We start from the raw sequence: 17,814 nt of genomic DNA on the forward strand, positions 1-17,814 counted from the left end.
CTCGGTGATGCAGCTGTTAATGACAATAAAATAGTGAGTTTGAAGTCCTTTTGCGAGTGATTCGTCAGGAACATTCCAAAGCAAAACTTACTATTTAAGAAATGGGCAGGTAGTGCTTTAAGTAAGGGATATGCGCTTATATATGGGACCATTTGATCGATGGTCCAATGCAGCATGAGCCCTTGGATCATGCATGATAAGCGGCCCACTTGCGATGTACATCTCAAAAACTCTGCTTTCATAAACTGTGCTTATGAAAGTAGAGAACCATTTGTTAAAAGTCAAAAAACCCTCTTAGATGTGGGGTCTAAGCTCCTTTTTCTTGGCCCTGGGAGCCTGCCAGGCTTTACGGGGTAAGTCAACATAAACGTTACAGCAAAGGAGTCCTCTCCTTGATGTATCAGAATGATGGATGGGGGCATGGGGCCTTGCATGGCTAAATGGAGCTGATGATTGTACGGTGCTGAGCTTTTGTATCATCCCTCCATCTTTTAACTCCCCCTTTATGATCATGATTAAGCTGCGACATCGTGGAATCAAAATCAAATGCCATGGAGCCAGGGACCCTAAGTTGAGGACAGAGTAAATCATGACATGCTTCTATGAAAGAATGGGGTGGTTGTGGTGCAAGATGTGGTTCCAGTCTACATTCACAAGTGCCAATATGTAATTCTATAGGATTCTTATATGATGTGTGAGAATCTCTCAAATGCATGATCAAATGGACCACTTTTTTAAGGAGTAATGGAGTATCTTATTAAAGTTGGATTTGTTCTACCATTTGAACTAAGCAAAGGAACCGATATCCACTAACTCTATTGCTTCGAATCCTATACCATTCTAATTATTAAGGATGTGGCATAAAGTATTCAATTAGCCATACCCTCTAGAAATCGGACATGCAAGCTAGACTTTCATGTCTTGTATTGCAAGTCCCTCAATCCATGTTGTTGTCCAATACGCTCATCGAATGCGGTAATAACAAGTGGTCTCAGCTACCTCCTCGGTCACCTTCCCACGCGCACCGATCATCGACGATTCAAACATTTGTGGGCGTGCATGCCCAGCTCGACCGGTCCAACATTGAACAATCTAGTCTTTGGAAGTTATGCTCAAGACTTCGTCAATGAGTTAATGAGGAATTCCACAAGCCCACTCATGCTAATCTAGACATTTCATCATCAGATGATTAAGAAACCGAAGGTCGCTTGATGAACTTGATATGTTGAATATAGGTATCGAGGGAACAACAGGAGAAGACAGTGCTATGGGAACTACGAGTGGGAACATTGGACATCAAAAACTGTGCTTTCATACATCTCGACGTGTGATGCAAGGACCCAAACTTCATCAGGTTGGACCGAACCCTTGTCCTATCACACTTGTGCAACAGGTGGTTCCAAAATGAAAGATTATAATAGAGCGATGAAATAGCTTTAATTTGATGCATAGTTTAGAGGCGTCAAAGTTGATTATGTTTTAAATTCTTGTTGTTCAGGAATGTCAAAAATCGGGATAGCAGGCCCAACATTTTTAACGTATATGACATGACGAAGACCAATATTTTCTATCCATTAACATAACCTGTTGCCTTCCTTTTAAATTCTCTCCCCATGCACATTTGTGCGCACACTCACTGACACATATGCATGCAGACAATCATAAAATATTGGAAAAAAATTTAAAAATTAAAGAAATTAGCTTTAGGAATACAAATACGTAGGGCATGCATAAATATTGTCGTATGAAAAAATGCAAGACCTTATATTTTCTTCGGCTTATATTTCCATAGAGAAAAAACTCCTTAACCTAGGGTTGTTTCAAAAATTTAGTTACAATGAACTAAGAGTATCTTGTGAAATAGTTGATCCTTTTTCTTGCCCCAAATTAAACACAGCCTAATGTTACCGGATTAAGTGAAAAAATCCAAGAAAAATAATGGAATACAATTTTTCATGATTAACCTTGAAGATGCAACGATGGTGCCCAAATATTAATATTTAGTGTTTTTTTTGTAAAACATCTATATAATTTTTGATCTAGCAAGAAAAAATGAATTCATTTTTTGTTGTAAAAAATACATATTTAGAGATCCTTCTTAGATTTTACCTCTAGATCTAAGTATGAAGCTAATAATACATATTTACTAAACATCTTATGCACATTTGTCGAATGCCCAATGTGTTTGTTTTGAAAATTTCATATATATATATTTGTTTGCACCATTTACTATAGAACTATTTGTTTGCAAATGTCGGTCTGGCACTAAAAAAAGCGTCGTATCTTTAAAGCATCGAAAAGATACGACGCTAATTAATGTCGTTATACTCCTGGCCTAAAACGATGCTAATTCACGTCGTCGAAAACCCAATTCCTAACAAAATCAGCGGTCGCGCCCCTTCCATCCTCGATCGATATCAAGCTCTAATAGCTAGCCAACTCTTGTCCCCTCCTCCCTCCTCTCCGGCGTCGACCCTTATCTTCTCCTCCTCCTTCCTCTCCGGCGCCGAGCGATCTCCTCTCCTCCTCCCTCCTCTGCGGTGCAACCTCGATCCTCTCCTCCTCCCTAGCTCCTCTGCAGTGCCGACCAGCCGACCCCATCCTCTTCCGCCCAAGGAAGAGATTCCGACCTATTCCCCTCCTCTCCGGCGCTGAACGACCTCCTCTCCTCCTCCCTCCTCTGCTGCGCTGATCGGCCGACCACCTCCCCCTCCGTCCGAGAAAGAAGTATTGCCCCATCCCCCTCCTCTCCTCCTTCTTCCTGATTTATTAATTTACTAATCTTGTTCGCCGCCGCTCGGGGCGTCATTTCCATCGCCGACAATAAGATTCTCGAGCTCTATTTTCTTTTGGTATTATCGGCGCTTATTTTTGGCTTTTTAGTTGCCAGGCTAGATAGATTTATCTGTATTTGAGATCCACTCCAGAAGTCCAGATTTTATGTTTTCTCTTTGATCCGCAATACTATATAAAAAAAACATCTGAAGTTTGTTCGAAGAACCGCCACGGTTCCATGGTTCTTAAACGTTCCTTCAACATCCATCTCCATCCATCCTCGTTTCCCAATAAATCTGCTACACTAGACCAGTAACAAATGCTTCAAATCTTGAGATGTTTCTATTCGTTACTCGTCCAAATTTTCAAAACAAGGCGAGCAAATTCAAATCGGCCCTCTGATTCGAGGGTAAAATTTTGTTGGGACGCGTGCTGATGTTTGAATCGTATTTGAAGGTAAAGAACCTTCTTGGCTTCTTTACCTTATGCTTTATGATTGAACTGAGAAAGCCCATGACAAGGATGTTCAGTTACCTATGTCAATTACTTAAGATGTCCAGATAAAGCCTATGTTACTTCGACTATTCAATTTAGCCTAAAATATCAACAAACCAATGCTCTAAAACAAACTTTTTGTATGACACCCAGACACTACCAGAAAATGCGCGTATAGTGACGGAAAATTCGTGACGGACCGTTATCAGTCACTATTTGTGACGGATTAGTGACCGACAGAAATTTGGTCACCGTGGTGTTAACTTAGTGACCGATTAGTGACAGACCGGTCACAGAATGCGCGGGTAGGATGGGCGCCAGAACTTAGTGACCATCATCGTGACAGGGGTATCTGTCAGCAATATGATAACCAAAACTGCAACCAGACAGTGACAAATGCAGCCGTCACAAATATCGTAACCCAAGTATTTATAAATTTTTAAAAATTATTTTTGGCGGTGACAGGTTATTAACAAAAATTTCCGTCACCAAATTTAATTTTTAATTCCAAAAATATTAAAAATATTATTTTTGAGTAAATCTAAATTTTAAAAAAAAGATAAAAGGAGGAAAATCTAAAATGAAACAAAGTGTGCCCGCCGTTCCGCCCAAATTTCTTCGATAACCCAAATTTCAATTTTTCTCCAGAAAACTCAAATTCCTTCTCATTTTCAAATCTCATGGTGTCGCCCATGACCCATTTGCACCCCTATTGCAACTTTCCTGCAATGGGATTGGATTTTGGAAGAAGGTCTGGAATTTTTTTACCATGCTTTATAGTTCAAAATTATTTTTTCCTTCATCCAATCAGCTTTATAGATAAAAAATAGCTTGATATGAAATTTGGGTTGCAAACCGACTTAGCCCACAACCTTATAGGTTAGAAATAGTTTAATATGAAATTTGGCTTGCAGACCGACTTCTTAGTGAGTCCCGAGTTAGGGATTTGGGCGGCTTCCCATCTCCTCTCGTCTCCTCCGCCTGCGGCCTCTCCTCTCCGGCTCCCCCTTGCCGACTACATCACGCCTCCTCTCCTCTCCTCCACCTCCCCTCCGGCTTCCCATCTCCTCTCCTCTCCTCCACCTCCGGCCTCTCCTCTCCTCCACCTCCACCTCCGGCCTCTCCTCTCCTCCACCTCCGGCCTCTCCCTCTCCTCTCCGGCTACATCACGCCTCCCGATCGCGGCTACATCACCTCGTCGACGCCCCCCTCCTTCTTGCTCGTCGGCTAGAGTTTTCAGAACCCACAACTGGGCTTCCCGGAGGTAAACCCTAACCTACCGAGGGTTTCATTATTTTTTTGCTTGGCGCCTGTGTTCATCTCCTTCTCACCCGGGATCAAACTTGTGGCTACATCACCCCGTCGGCGCCCCCCTCTTTCTTGCTCGTCGGCTAGGGTTTTCAAAACCCTAAACTGGTTCTTCCCGGAGGTAAACCCTAACCCCTAAACTGGTTCTTCCCCGTCGGCGCCTGTGTTCATCTCCGCCTGTGTTTGCATCTCTTTGTGTTCATCTTCATCTAGTCATTATCTGGCATAGTTAAGAAGGGAGTGGTTTTACAATACTGTGCAATAGTTTCAATCGTTTTTGTTTGCATTGTGAATAAGCCTGTCTCTGCTTTATATAATGCAGCAGGCTTGGGGGAAACTGCCATAGGACTATAGTAACTTTATAAATGCATTCCCCTGTTTTAATTGGAAGACTTCTTATCGATTCCTTTACATAATATTTTGGATTGAAAAAAAATCAGCCTCTGAAATAAAATGGAAAAAGAACAGGTGGATCCGTCGGCGCCCCCCTCCCATTTTAATTTTTAATATGTTGGAATTATTCTTGATGCAACTCGAGTTGTATTGCAAGCGTTATTGTTCAATCTTAAACCCATTTGTTAAGCTCTGTTATTATTGTTAAGCTCTGTTTAAGGGAAGCAGTTGTTCAATCATGGTCTGCTCAATCATGGTCTGTTTAAGCTCTGTTTGCAACTCGCTTGAATCAGAGATTATTATAGACCCATTTGCAGCCCAACTTGCTTGCAACTCAAGTGGAAGGATTTTAGACCTTTGATGTCTAAAATAAGCTATGTTTGCAACTTTCTTTGTCAGCTCTGTTTGCAACTTTCTTTGTCAGCTCTGTTGTAATCTTAAAATAAGCTCATGGATTTTAGACCTTTGATGTCTAAAATAAACCCATTTGCCAGCTCTGTTGTAATCTTAAAATAAGCTTTGTTGAAAAATAAGCTGTTGTAATTTTGAGGGTTGATGGGTTGGGACTCTGTAAAGTTCATGGATTTTAATACTGGCTACTATGTTATTCATTACTACAATCATTGTTCATCTGCAAGGAAAAATGGAAAGTGGTGGAAAGTGGTGTTGCTTCATGGTTGTGACTTATTTCCAGTGTGCAATCAAGAAGCTGGTCAAAAGGCTTGCTAAGAAGTACCATGCTTTCCTAGCATCAGAGGCGATCATGTATATTGACATTTGTTCTATGTGAAGCAGATAGTATTCCATATGTAAATTTGGATGATTTGACTTGTATTCCTTGTCTTTGTAAAAATTAAATGCTTTTTGAAAATTGCTGTTATTAGATGAATGAACAGATAACTTGTAAAGATTAATTCCTTATGTTCAGCTTTTTGTAAATATTGAATGTTTTTTTAATGTCAATGATGCTGGGACAAGATTGAATGAGTTATTTTTGTCATGCTTATAATAACTTCTCATTTTCATAAATATCATACCAGTTTTTGTTTCTTTTACATTTTTTTATGATCTTGCCTTTCGTGTTTTTAATGGTTCGGTTTTTCTTATGTTGTTTTTGTGGAGTGATTGATTAAAACCCCATTTGATTTTGATGAGCTCAAAGCATTTGAGTATATCTTTTAATTACTAATGAATTCAATTGAGTGTTTCAGTGAAAATCCTGTCTAAGTGTCCCAAGACTTGGTTCATAATTGTTGGATAAGTTAAGGAGTCTGTTTGAACCAATGTCTGAGACTCGAGTCGACTTCCGAGTATCACGAGTCGACTCCAAGCATATCAAGTTCACTGGCACGAGCTCGAGTCGACTCCAGATGAGTACGAGTCGACTCCGACTGAGAACAGACAGAAGAACAGAAAGGATCAACTCAGAACCTGTCAACGAGTCGACTCCTGAAGTGCGCGAGTCGACTCCAATGTTCACCAAGTCGACTCCAGGGAAGTAAGAGTCGACTCCAAGCAGTCACAGGCAGAAAAGTCAGAGAGCAGTTTTCGGGTCTGAGATTCGAGTCGACTCCAGTAGAACGCGAGTCGACTCCGATGGTTGACAGGTCGACTCCAAAGAAAGCAAGAGTCGACTCTTAGCGGTACACAAAGAAAGTCAGAGACCATTTTATGGACTCTGAGATTCGAGTCGACTCCCGCAATACGCGAGTCGACTCCAAGACACCGCGACCCCAAGACAGACAGAAAACCAAGTTACTGCCTCTGAGATTCGAGTCGACTCCCAGACAGCTCGAGTCGACTCCAAGACAGCTTCACGTCAAAAGGCAGAAGACCATCTTTCGGAAACTGAGAGCCGAGTCGACTCCAAGGAAGTTCGAGTCGACTCCAAGACTGGACGAGCCAAAAGACAGAGGATCGGGAGTTCGGGCTCTGAGATTCGAGTCGACTCCCAGGACAGTCGAGTCGACTCGAGTGGACAAAATTCAAAATTGGATCCACGGACTTCAGTGGATGAGCCGACTCCAAAATTGCCAAGTCAGCTCCAGAAGTTGACGAGTCGACTCCAGGTTAAGACGAGTCGACTCCCAGTCGTGAAGGCAACTTTAATTCAAATTTGGAACAGTTGCCGAGTCGACTCCGGAAAAGCTTGAGTCGACTCCCGCTACAGCCGAGTCGACTCCTGATCGCGCGAGTCGACTCCAACCCACCAACGGTCATATTGTCAGGCTGCGCAGAGTGTTCAGAACGGGCAGAAAAAGCACTCTAACGGCTAGTTTCCGTGGGGGTTGGCTTAAATAGCCACAGAGGACTGTAGCTAAGAAGAGAACAACTATTTCACTCCAACTAATCAAGCATTCAAGCTCTGCAACGTGCTCTTCAACGAAAAAGAGGAAGATCTGCATTTACTGCTTCCAACTACATCTTCCCAGCAATTAAAGCCTCCTTCTCCTGCATTCAAGTCGACTACTCTTTCAAGAGGAGACCAGAAGTTTAAGAAGCCATTCCTCATCTCCAATCTAAAAGCGTTTGAGGCTTCTTAACTTCATTTATTGTTCATATTGTTTTCATCTGCTTTTTGAGAAGCTCATTTTCTGTTTTCTTTCTACAACTTGTATTTATTTGGTTCAATCGGGGATTGAATCAAGGGGATTGAGGTTGGTTGGTGAGCCGAGTTAAAATCAACGTGTGTAAGGGTTCGATTGTGATCCCGAGAAAACAATCGGGGGTGGTTCTAGTCGGTGAGCCTGGGAAAACCGACCGAGTTCGTTGTGAGCTCGTAAAACAACAAGTTTGGTTGTGAGCTTGGAAAACAACCGGCTGTAATCCAAGAGGATTATAGTGAATTCCCAAGTGAGACTTGGAGAGTGGACGTAGGAGCAAGGGTTAGCTCCGAACCACTATAAAACTTGTGTTTGTGATTGATTGTCTCTCCTTCTTCTCATTTCATATTACTCACAGCACATAGTAATTAATTAAATAACTTGCAATAGTTTTTAATTAATCATCTATAACGTTTTAAATTATCTAAATTATTTTAAAACCAAATTCACCCCCCCTCTTGGGTTGTCTATCTGGGCAACAAGTGGTATCAGAGCCTAAACTCTTCCACCCAAGAGTAAAAGATCGAAATGACAACCCCATTTGGATCTTCCCACATTGAGGGTCAGTCCACCCAAAGACCCCCATTCTTTAATGGGTCTGACTACTCATATTGGAAGGCTAGGATGAGAATATTCATCCAAGCCCAAGACTATGAGATGTGGACTATTGTAGTAAATGGGCCATACATCCCATCCATATATGTAGATGGTGTCAAGGTACCCAAACTAGAAACGGATTGGGATGAACATGACATGAGAAAGGCACAACTAAATTCTAAAGCTATGAATGTGTTTTATTGTGCCTTAGATAGAAATGAATTCAATAGGGTCTCTACTTGCAACTCTGCAAAAGAGATTTGGGATAGACTTGAAGTGACCCATGAGGGCACAAATCAAGTTAAAGAATCCAAAATAAATATACTGGTTCATAAGTATGAACTATTTAGAATGGATTCTAATGAGACAATCACAAGCATGTTCACTAGGTTTACAGACATTGTCAATGGCCTAAAAAGCCTTGGCAAGAGCTATACTAACAGTGATCTTGTCAGGAAAATCCTTCGGTGTCTACCTAGGTCGTGGGAAGCTAAAGTGACGGCAATCCAAGAAGCCAAGGACTTGAACAAGTTACTACTAGAGGAGCTTCTTGGATCCCTAATGACGCACGAGCTAACCATGAAGCAACACAACGAGGAAGAGTCCTCCCATAAGAAAAAGGTAATAGCTTTAAAATCTACTTCATCTAACAAGGACTTATCTTGCAGTAGCAGCAGTGACGAAGAAGAGGATGAGGAAGATGATGGTGAGGCTCTTCTTGTGCGCAAGTTCAAGAGATTCATCAACCACAAGAAGTCCTATCATCAAAGGAGAGGCCCCTCAAATTTCTACCGCAAGGACAAAGGTAAGGGAAGGGAAAACGAGGGGATTGGGTGTTACGAGTGCAAGAAGCCGGGTCACATAAGAGCTGAATGCCCTTTACTGAAAAAGGGGAGCAAGTACAAAAAGAAGAAGGCTCTTGTCACGACTCTATCCGACTCCGACTCATCATCCTCTTCATCGGATGAGGAACAAGAGGAAAAGGCCAATCTCTGCTTCATGGCCAATGAAAGTGAGGTAACATCCGAATCACCTTTAGATTTTACTTTTGATGAGCTTTATGATGCTTTTAATGAATTAATGATAGAATATAAGGCAATAAATCTGAAGAATAAAGAACTAAAAATAGCTAATCAATCATACATACTTAAGTACGATAAATTAGTTAAGGATAAGGACGTAATCACCAAAGAAAATATGGAACTTAAGACAAGCAATAAACTTTTAACTCAAAAGACTAATACCTTAACTAAAGAAAATGAAAGGCTAAATAAAGAAACATTAGAACCCAAAAACCATAAACAAATCCTAAACAAGGATCTCACAAAAGAACTTAATGATCTAAAAGCAGAAAATCAAACACTAACTAAAGAACTTAACAAATACAAACCCTTAGTTGAAAAATTTACCTATAGTTATAAAAAGTTAAACATGATACTTAATAGTCAACGAGCCGTATTTAATAAAGCGGGGTTAGGATATAAACCAAGAAATAAACAAAAACTTCTTAGTAACTTCTTTGTTAAAGCTGGGGAAACTAAAACTAAGAAAATAACCTGCTTTTGTTGTGGAACTATCGGACATAAGGTAAATGTATGTGACTATAGAAAAAGTAAAACAAAAAGGAAAATAAAAAGGGTATGGGTTCCAAAAGGAACCAACTTGACTAACCATGAAGGACCCAAGAAAACTTGGGTACCTAAGATGACATGATTTGCTTGTGTAGGAGTGTCTTGCAGCCAAGGTCAACAAAAACTGCTGGTATTTGGATAGTGGCTGCTCAAGGCACATGACGGGTGATAAAGATCAATTCTTCACCCTCGAAGCTAAGAAGGGAGGTGCTGTGACTTTTGGAGACAACAACCAAGGTCACATCATTGGTATTGGTAAAGTTCAAATCACCCCTTCTACTTTTATAGATAATGTTAGATATGTTGATGGTCTTAAGCATAACTTGTTAAGCATTAGTCAATTATGTGATAAAGGATATGATGTTATGTTTAAACCATCACTATGCATTATAACAAATCCTAATGATAATAGTTTAGTTTTTAAAGGGATTAGGCGTGGAAATGTATATGTTGTAGATCTAGAAGATCTTGCAAAACATAACCAATGTTTAGTTGTTAATGAAACTAAAGAAAATGATGCTAGTTGGTTATGGCACCGTAACTTAGGTCATGCAAGCATGGACACAATAACTAAACTAGTTAAAAGAGACTCCGTGATAGGTTTGCCAAAATTAAAATTTGAAAAGAACAAAATATGTGAAGCATGTCAATTTGGCAAACAATCTAGGAACTCATTTAAATCCATAAAATGTGTCTCTACTTCTAGACCTCTAGAATTATTACACATGGATCTATTCGGTCCAACTAGAACAACAAGCCTAGGTGGAAATAAATATGGTCTAGTCATTGTAGATGATTATTCTAGGTACACATGGGTCATGTTCCTAGCACATAAGGATCAAGCATTTTCTGTCTTTAAGAAATTCCATAAAGAAGTAACCAATGCTAGAGATAACTCAGTAATAGCTATTAGAAGTGACCATGGTACCGAATTTGAAAATCAGTCATTTGAGGAGTTTTGTAGTAAAAAGGGGATAACCCATAATTTTTCAGCACCTAGGACACCACAACAAAATGGAGTTGTGGAAAGGAAAAATAGAACACTAGAAGAAATGGCTAGAACTATGTTATGTGAAAGTAACCTCCCTAAGTACTTTTGGGGAGAAGCCATTAATACTTCTTGCCATATATTAAATAGAGTTTTGTTAAGACCCATTATAAAGAAAACACCTTATGAACTTTGGAAAAACAGAAAACCAAAAGTTAATTACTTTCATGTTTTTGGATGTAGGTGTTTTGTTCATAATAATGGAAAAGATAATCTAGGTAAATTTGACTCTAAATCGGATGAAGGAATATTCTTAGGTTATTCTACAACTAGTAAAGCCTATAGAGTCTTTAATAAAAGAACCTTAGTTATAGAAGAATCTATACATGTTGTTTTTGATGACTCTAGTGACATCTCGTCTAGTAAGAAGATTAATTTTGATGATGATGTTGAAATACTTGAAGAAAAGATAGATGAGATGGGATTTCAAGATAATAATCAAAAGTTGATTGAAGGAGAATCATCAAGCCAAGAGGGTATTGTGAATCATGGGCTAACTAAAGCTTGGAGGTATGCTCATGGGCATCCTAAGGAACTAATTCTAGATGATCCATCTCAACCCGTTAGGACTAGAGCATCCCTTAGGAATTTGAATAACCATCTAGCTTTTGTTTCACACTTTGAGCCCAAACATATAGAAGAAGCCGAAAATGATGTAAATTGGATAAATGCAATGCAAGAAGAACTAAACCAATTTACTAGAAACAAAGTGTGGAATCTAGTAGAGAGACCTTCTGAATATCCAATTATAGGTACTAAATGGATATATAAAAATAAGCTAGATGAAAATGGAATTGTTATAAGGAATAAGGCTAGACTAGTAGCAAAGGGTTATAATCAAGAAGAAGGCATAGATTTTGATGAAACCTTTGCTTCCGTAGCTAGACTTGATGCTATTAGATTATTATTAGCATATGCATGCTCTAAGGACTTCAAACTATATCAAATGGATGTAAAAAGTGCTTTTTTGAATGGGTATATTAATGAGGAGGTATATGTAGAACAACCTCCTGGTTTTGAAAATCATCAATATCCCAATCATGTATATAAACTAAACAAAGCACTTTATGGTTTAAAACAAGCACCTAGAGCATGGTATGAGAGGCTTAGCAAATTCCTATTAGAACATGAATTCTCTAGGAAAAATGTAGATACAACATTATTTCTGAAAAAGCAAAATAAGGATATGTTATTAGTACAGATTTATGTTGATGATATCATTTTCGGTGCTATTAACAATCGCCTTTGCGAAGAGTTTGCTGATTTGATGCAGAGTGAGTTTGAGATGAGCATGATGGGAGAGCTGAACTACTTCCTCGGGCTTCAAATCAAACAGTCTGAAGGAGGCATCTTCATCAATCAAGCTAAATATATCAAAGAGATGCTCAAGAAGTTTGATATGGAGGGAAACAAATCAATCAGCACCCCCATGAGCTCATCATGCAAATTAGACCAAGATGAATCAGGTAAATCTGTAGATCAAAAACTTTATAGAGGTATGATAGGATCTTTACTGTATCTTACTGCAAGTAGACCTGATATTATGTTTAGTGTGTGCATGTGTGCTAGATATCAGGCTAATCCTAAAGAAACACACCTAGCTGCAGTTAAGAGAATTTTTAAATACTTAATAGGAACTAAGAACATAGGGCTATGGTACTCTAAAGAATCTAGCCTAAACTTAATAGGATACACAGATTCAGACTTCGCTGGATGTAAGCTTGATAGAAAAAGTACCAGCGGGTCGTGTCAATTTCTAGGAGAAAATCTTATCTCATGGTTTAGCAAGAAACAAAACTCGGTTGCATTATCCACTGCAGAAACTGAATATGTTGCAGCCGGGAGTTGTTGTGCTCAAATCTTATGGATTAAACAACAGTTAGAAGATTATGGCATTAAACAAGATAAAATTTCCATTAATTGTGATAATACAAGTGCCATAAATCTAACTAAAAATCCAATTCAACATTCAAGAACTAAACACATTGAGATAAGACATCACTTCATAAGAGATCATGTATTGAATGGTGATGTGACACTCCAATTTATTTGTACTGATAATCAATTAGCAGATATTTTTACAAAACCCCTAAGTGAAGAGAGGTTTAGTGTGCTTAGGAGGGGATTAGGAGTGATTGATCCATCCTAGTGGTAGTTTCCACTAGATTCATTGATTTTGATGATTACAATATGGTTAAAATAGAGTTCCTTTTCAATGATCATCAAATCAGATCTTAATTAGGTGATTTTTCCTCATTTGGCACGATTATAGCATGATTTTTAGGTGCGTGCCAAGGTTAGAGACGACTCGAGTAAGTTACAGAGCCGGCTCCTAAGGGGGAGTCGACTCGCGCATTGGTGGGAGTCGACTCGCAAAGATGGCAGCAGAGGGGAAGTCGACTCGCATATTGTCGGGAGTCGACTCGAGGACTACAGGCGCATAAGGAGAGTCGACTCGCGCATATTCTGGAGTCGACTCGAGGTCGAGTCGACTCGCGACTCAGTGGAGTCGACTCGCAGTCGGGATCCGACTTTTTAACCCTAGGTTTGTCGTTTCGAAAACACTTTTCTCTCAAGCCGCCACTGTTCAAAAAGCCCTAGAGCCGACTCCTAGGTCGTCCCCGATCGTCTCCAACCCTTTTTCCGTCGATTTTTCACCGGTTCTTAGGGTTTTCGTCCGTTCCTAGGTCGTCTCCGGTCCGTCCCAAGCTCCCTCCGTCGACCCTTCTCCGTCCTTTAGGTTCTTCATTCCATTTTAGGTCAAAATGCCACGTAAGACCGTGGTTAGGAAGAGGTCCCGTCCTGAGGCCGGTCCCGAGCGGCGCTCCAAGGCGCGGCACGATCCCGCGAGGCAACCACCTCCGGCTCGTTCCCCGCCTAGGGCGGTTCCCGCGAGGCCATTGGCCGGGAAGGTCGTCTCCACCGGGAGGTATGTCGATTTCGACTTCCTCTCCCGGGAAGGGTTCACCATAGGTGAAAGACTTAGGGTCCAGGGCTTAGAGTTCTTCCTTACATTGGACCTCCCCACATATCCAGGGCTCGTTAGAGAGTTTTACGGTACCGTCCATCGGGGAGATGGGGGTATCGAGGGCACAGTAGCCGGTGTCCCTGTGTTTGTCACGGAGGATCTTATTGGCCACATCCTCCACCTTCCACTAGTAGGGGTGGCTCCCACACATCCCGAGGACAGAGTTGAGGCCCTTACGGCTGTTCTCGGGCATCCACCCCAGTCACCCGTAGACGAGGTATCCGCCAGCTCACTACCGATTGAGATGCGGATCCTCTTGAGTATACTGTCTAGGTCCATCTTCCCTAAGACAGGGAGATTTGATTTTGTAAATGAGAGGGACCTAGCTCTTATGTTCTATATGCTTCATGACACCCCAATCAACTTTCCTAAACTCATATATCGATACATGTGTGAGCCCCTAGATAGACCTAGGCTCACCCTCCCATATGGCATGATATTCACCCTTCTGTTTAGGGAGTACGAGGTTCCCATTCCTGAGTGGGAGCCCTTTCGCGCTTTGCGATGGACTGATCGCATGTGTGCGGGGACCCTACACAGGATGGGGTTTCGGAAGAGAGAGGGGGTATGGGTTAGGAAGTCTACCCTCACCGCTCAGACCACCAGACCTTCACCCAGTCCTGAGCCCGATTCAGACTACCCAGACCTTCCAGACCATCCAGACCTTCCATCCACTCCTCCTGCTCCTACCACCTCCGCTGGACCTTCCTCCTCGGCACCACCCACTATGGCGGTCCGGATTGATCCTGAGCAGCTCCGGGAGCTGCGACAGGAGATAGTCAGAGAGGTGAGGGATGAGCTGCTTCGGGAGCTCCGAGGTGCGGTGCCTGCTCCCACTCCTGCACCCGTATCTTCTCAGTTGGTCCCTTCCTTGACAGCCGTGACTGACATGACGGCTCATGTACGGGAAGAGATCTACAATGTCCGGAGTTTGGTCCAGGCCCAGTTCCAGAGCATGAGTGAGGTCACGAGCACCACTCGAGAGGACATAGGTCGTGACATGCACACCACCACCGAGGGGGCCGAGCGCTTGTCGAATGTACTCATCGACAAGCTGGACACACTTCAGACGTCAGTGACTGGGCTTCAGACGTCGGTGACTGAGCTCTCCACTACACATAGCAGAGCCACTACGTCTATTATCACGCAGCTCGGACATGTTACAGATGCAGTCACCCTCCTCATGGAGCAGAGCCGATTGAGAGGAGGAGCACCATCCTCGAGAGGAGGAGCCACATCCTCGAGAGGAGGAGCCACCTCATCGAGAGGGGGAGATACATCCTCGAGGGGGGGATCTTCATCCTCGAGGAGACCATAGATATTCTTTTTGTTTTGTTTTGTATTGTTTTGCTTTACTTATTGTATGCTCAAATGTATTCACATTCATATCAATACAATGAGTAGACATCTTATCTTCATTTCTGTGCCATTTGATGATTGGTTGTGCCATTTGTGCCATTGATTGTGCGTGATTACCTCCTTTTTGATATGATGACAAAAAGGGGGAGAAATATGTATAAAATATGTAAAAGGGGAGAAACATGGATAAAATATGTAAAAGAAATCAATAAAAAGATAAACTCTTAAAAACACACACAAATTTGTTCTAAGTGGATTCGGTACCTCGAGGCTCATTATCTCTCTTTTGGGGCTCCTAATGGAGTAATTTCCAGAATCTATTCAAGGGATATTCGGAGATTAGCTGAATCCTACTCATGAACAAATTGACAGATTTTCTCTCTAAAAACCAAAAAATTCAGTTCAAAAACTTCAAAGCATTAAAAGGAAATTCAGAGAATCAAAACATAGTTGAATGCATATGTTGAGGGGGAGAATCTGAATTTTAATCAAACTAAATCATTAATGACATATAAGCCAAACAATTGATTGCATAATATGAAGGCTTATATAATTCCAAATGAAAGGGGGAGCTTTAACTCCGAAATTTAATGTTTCACTTCTTTCAAGCTTGGATAAATTGAATTACCAGACATTTGAATTCATTTATGGATTTTATTTCATTATTTATTGAGCAATTCATTTTACATATACTCAATGTTTTGTCATCATCAAAAAGGGGGAGATTGTGGAGTGATTGATTAAAACCCCATTTGATTTTGATGAGCTCAAAGCATTTGAGTATATCTTTTAATTACTAATGAATTCAATTGAGTGTTTCAGTGAAAATCCTGTCTAAGTGTCCCAAGACTTGGTTCATAATTGTTGGATAAGTTAAGGAGTCTGTTTGAACCAATGTCTGAGACTCGAGTCGACTCCCGAGTATCACGAGTCGACTCCAAGCGTATCAAGTTCACTAGCACGAGCTCGAGTCGACTCCAGATGAGTACGAGTCGACTCCGACTGAGAACAGACAGAAGAACAGAAAGGATCAACTCAGAACCTGTCAACGAGTCGACTCCTGAAATGCGCGAGTCGACTCCAATGTTCACCAAGTCGACTCCAGGGAAGTAAGAGTCGACTCCAAGCAGTCACAGGCAGAAAAGTCAGAGAGCAGTTTTCGGGTCTGAGATTCGAGTCGACTCCAGTGGAACGCGAGTCGACTCCGATGGTTGACAGGTCGACTCCAAAGAAAGCAAGAGTCGACTCTCAGCGGTACACAAAGAAAGTCAGAGACCATTTTATGGACTCTGAGATTCGAGTCGACTCCCGCAATACGCGAGTCGACTCCAAGACACCGCGACCCCAAGACAGACAAAAAACCAAGTTACTGCCTCTGAGATTCGAGTCGACTCCCAGACAGCTCGAGTCGACTCCAAGACAGCTTCACGTCAAAAGGCAGAAGACCATCTTTCGGAAACTGAGAGCCGAGTCGACTCCAAGGAAGTTCGAGTCGACTCCAAGACTGGACGAGCCAAAAGACAGAGGATCGGGAGTTCGGGCTCTGAGATTCGAGTCGACTCCCAGGACAGTCGAGTCGACTCGAGTGGACAAAATTCAAAATTGGATCCACGGACTTCAGTGGATGAGCCGACTCCAAAATTGCCAAGTCAGCTCCAGAAGTTGACGAGTCGACTCCAGGTCAAGACGAGTCGACTCCCAGTCGTGAAGGCAACTTTAATTCAAATTTGGAACAGTTGTCGAGTCGACTCCGGAAAAGCTTGAGTCGACTCCCGCTACAGCCGAGTCGACTCCTGATCGCGCGAGTCGACTCCAACCCACCAACGGTCATATTGTCAGGCTGCGCAGAGTGTTCAGAACGGGCAGAAAAAGCACTCTAACGGCTAGTTTCCGTGGGGGTTGGCTTAAATAGCCACAGAGGACTGTAGCTAAGAAGAGAACAACTATTTCACTCCAACTAATCAAGCATTCAAGCTCTGCAACGTGCTCTTCAACGAAAAAGAGGAAGATCTGCATTTACTGCTTCCAACTACATCTTCCCAGCAATTAAAGCCTCCTTCTCCTGCATTCAAGTCGACTACTCTTTCAAGAGGAGACCAGAAGTTTAAGAAGCCATTCCTCATCTCCAATCTAAAAGCGTTTGAGGCTTCTTAACTTTATTTATTGTTCATATTGTTTTCATCTGTTTTTTGAGAAGCTCATTTTCTGTTTTCTTTCTACAACTTGTATTTACTTGGTTCAATCGGGGATTGAATCAAGGGGATTGAGGTTGGTTGGTGAGCCGAGTTAAAACCAACGTGTGTAAGGGTTCGATTGTGATCCCGGGAAAACAATCGGGGGTGGTTCTAGTCGGTGAGCCTGGGAAAACCGACCGAGTTCGTTGTGAGCTCGTAAAACAACAAGTTTGGTTGTGAGCTTGGAAAACAACCGGCTGTAATCCAAGGGGATTATAGTGAATTCCCAAGTGAGACTTGGAGAGTGGACGTAGGAGCAAGGGTTAGCTCCGAACCACTATAAAACTTGTGTTTGTGATTGATTGTCTCTCCTTCTTCTCATTTCATATTACTCACAGCACAT

The sequence above is a fragment of the Phoenix dactylifera genome, chromosome 1 (assembly GCF_051530095.1).
Source record: "Phoenix dactylifera cultivar Ajwa chromosome 1, Ajwa_hap1_PhDact_Kaust_v1.1, whole genome shotgun sequence".
Taxonomy (NCBI): Eukaryota; Viridiplantae; Streptophyta; class Magnoliopsida; order Arecales; family Arecaceae; genus Phoenix; species Phoenix dactylifera.